This window comes from Suncus etruscus, chromosome 11 (assembly GCF_024139225.1).
Source record: "Suncus etruscus isolate mSunEtr1 chromosome 11, mSunEtr1.pri.cur, whole genome shotgun sequence".
In the NCBI taxonomy this organism is placed as follows: domain Eukaryota; kingdom Metazoa; phylum Chordata; class Mammalia; order Eulipotyphla; family Soricidae; genus Suncus; species Suncus etruscus.
This window is the reverse complement of record NC_064858.1, coordinates 108491496-108495044: the sequence shown is the minus strand read 5'-3', so window position 1 is coordinate 108495044 and position 3549 is coordinate 108491496.

Here is a 3549-nt window from a genome sequence, read left to right as displayed (position 1 = left end):
TAGACCTAGATTGGATTTCCAGCACCCCATATGGTTTCCTGAGTTCTTCCAGGAGTTATCTTTGAGCACAAAGAAGGATTAATCCCTGAGTACTACCAGGTGTGAACCAAAAGCCAAAACCAGGACTTTAGGGTCCAGGGGGAAAGTGTTGGAGAAAGAAACCTTTTTCAATTCCCTAAGATCCAGCACTGTTGCAGAACTTTGAAGAGGTGGATTATTTTAAGGACCCGTGTCCTTGACACCATCACAAATAAAACTCCCAATTGTGTGCGAAGAAGTAGAATTATAGTGTACCCTTTCAACAGCTGTCAAACTTTAGCTCTGAGATCTTTACAACTTTTAGGGGGCAGAAAATGAATCAGAAGAGCAGAGACTGAATGAGGGCCTATATTAGGGTCATAAGTGGCTTCAGAGCTTCAAACAAATACTTGTGTCTGTGGTTTACTACCCAGCTACACTTAGGCCATATTGGAATGAAACAGAAAGAATAACTGAACAGAGAGGAAGAAAACACTTCTGTGGTGATATAACAATGAAGAAAGGTGAACACCAGCAAAATATGTTGTTGGTTTTGTTTTGTTTTGTTTTGTTTTTTGGGGTCACACCTGGAGGTGCTCAGGGATTACTTCTGGCTCAGCACTCAGAAATCATTCCTGGCAGGCTTGGAGGATCATATGGGATGCCAGATCTGCCCTGGACCTGCTGCGTGCAAGGCAAATCCATACTGCTGTGCTATCTCTCTGGCCCCAGCAAAATAGGTTTAATTATAATATTTTCTATGAAAACCTAGACTTTAAGAGAAGTCGAGGTGGTCTCCTGGAATGTTTTCTCTAAATAAAATTAACACAGAAGAGAAATAAATGGGGGGAAAGTGACCTTTAAAACTTCTAAATAATTTGAGGGCACAGAGCAACTTATGACAGTCCGTGTTGACCTTATTTGAAGGGCGAGTGACTGTGCTTCATTATTGGCCATGTCAATCATACATGAAACTCTTGAGAGTATGGACAGACATGTATAATCTCATAAAATTGGCAAACTATATGCATTTCTCTGTACAAACATGGAGGAGTTGAACCAGGCAGGTTTGCCATATATCTGGCTTGTTACTTCCTCATGAAAGTTCAGTCCACGTCACAGACAAAAACAGTGGTACATGTATTCACCACCTTTGTTTTTCTTACCCCTTAAGAGGAAAAGTCTGTCATTAATACCTGTGTAAAACAGGGGAATAAGAAACTGAATCAATGGAGTGAGGAGAAAGATAGTAATTTTTATTCTAGGTTTTCCAGTGACTGGCTACATACATTAATAATAGTGCAATGGGTTTTTTGCAATGGATTAAGCCAGTTCCAACTGGGTTGTAGTTCTGTTTCTGTTAGATAAAATTTCAATAGTTGGGGATGAAATTCCTTCTGATTGGTAGGAGACATCAAAGGGCAGGGAAGTTGAAACAATGAACTAGTTATATAGAATGATGATCAAGATATAGAACAGGCAAAAAGCCTGAAAATCATATTTTTTGATAACAGCTGAGTTTTATTTTTGGTAATGGCTGAGCTCTATTGGAATTAGTAGGGTTGGTTACCAGGGTTGAATCCGTAAACTCTAGAAATATTTATGCTGTAGAAAGTTAAACTATGTAAACTCAGCTGTGATTGCAAGTAATGATCGCAAGTAACGTGTGTGTGTGTGTGTGTGTGTTTTCAAGTATTGAAAACGATCTTATAAATAAAACTCACTTCAGCGTGCTTAGGAAATAAAAGCATTTGTTTTGTTTGAAATTCAAGGATAATCTGTGGAGGCACATGGCAGAGATAGAAATAACCAACGTGAGAGTAGCATACGTTTGTAGAATGAAGGAATAAGTAAGCAAATAGAATTAAGTAATTTGTTTTTAGGAAATATGACACTGTAGGTTCGGATTTTTGCTTATTTATATTGGGAAGTCAATGTCTAATGGCTGCATTTATTTTTTTAAACCTCTTATTAAAAATCGGTTCAGAGTTCGGAGATGCCCCCATTTTAACAGCAATAAGACAGATGTTGAACAGGAATTCTGCAGCTGTACCAGTTTCTCTGGGCCAGCTGCACTCTTCCTCAGGTGCACCCATGGGAAAGTCCATGGACTCACATTTGCTACCGTTGAACCATTATTTTTTTGAACTTAATTGATTGATTGATTTTTGGGCCACACACGGTGCCACTCAGGGGTTACTCCTGCACTCAAAAATCGCCCCTGGCAGGCTGGGGGGACCATATGCCTGGAATTGAATCGGGTCCTTCCAGGTTAGCAGCTGTGCTATCTCTCAGGCCCCTCATTAAACCATTCTTATCAAAATACTCACCCATCCCTAGCTCTTCCCATCTTGATGTGATAGTTTTTTTTCTCAAAAGTATTGCTTATGAATTTCATTTTTGATTTCTGACCACTTGGCCCCTCCAATTTACATGGTGCACTGATTATTAATTAGTAATAATGCTGCTGACCGGTGCAGCTTGCTTCTCAGTCTAAAGTCACCTGTAAATATGTTAAGTCAAATATTTCTTCCTCCCTCCCCTCTCCTCGCTGCACCTTTCACACAGGGGAAAAGGTTATCCCAAAGGATGGAAAAAGTGATTGTCTGTCTTGGACAATACAGGGAGCTGGTGGGTGCTGGGGGATGTAAGCCTCTTTACACACTTTCATTTCCCCCTTCCACACTACTATTAGGAACTCATTTTTCCACTTGTGTGCCAATGCGGAGTTAGAATGACTTAAAAATATTATAGATGATCAGAGCCCAGCCCTTTAATAACCCCTGACACCTAGAAATCATCAGGAAAGTAAGGTAGTCCTGGGCTCCGAATTAAGAAGTGGCAGCAGCAAAATGGAATTCAGGCCTCCCAGCATGCATTAGTGTGTGTGTGTGTGTGTGTGTGTGTGTGTGTGTGTGTGTGTGTGTGTGTGCGCGCGCGCGCGCGAGCACCGTGGGGCTGGAGGGATTAGGAAAAGGAACAAAGCGGTCCTCCTTCAAGCCACCGTTCAGCAAAAGTATTGAACCTTTACGCATCTAGGACGCGTCAGACACTATTTTAAGTTCGGGGATCCCGAGATGGGGGTCTCCTGTCTCTCAGCGAGCGTTCGCCTTCCACATCCAAGTGCTTTGGGACTCTCAGCCTGGACACAGCCCCACAGCCAGGGCCTTGGGTGCCGCATGAGCTGCAGGGGCTGACCAGGGAGGAACTGCTGATGGTGCCCCCATCCCTTTGTCCAGCCCTGAGCCTTCTTCCCTGCAGACGGGGCCTCGCCAGGGCCTCCTGCATCTCCACCTCCCCTCTAGGGCTCGGGCCGGGTCCAGGGCGGCCTGGCATCCTCCAGCTGCACCCCGGGGAGGATGGGCACCGGCCCCTCCGCCCTCTGCATCCCCTGCGGACGGACGGCTGGAGGACAGAGCCGCAGAACCGGGCTGCAGCTCCGTGGAGCCTCTGGGCAGGGGGTGCGGGTCTAGCTAGCACTCTCTCCTCCGGAGACCCCATTGCAGGCGTAGTCCAGGGTCCAGAGGCGCG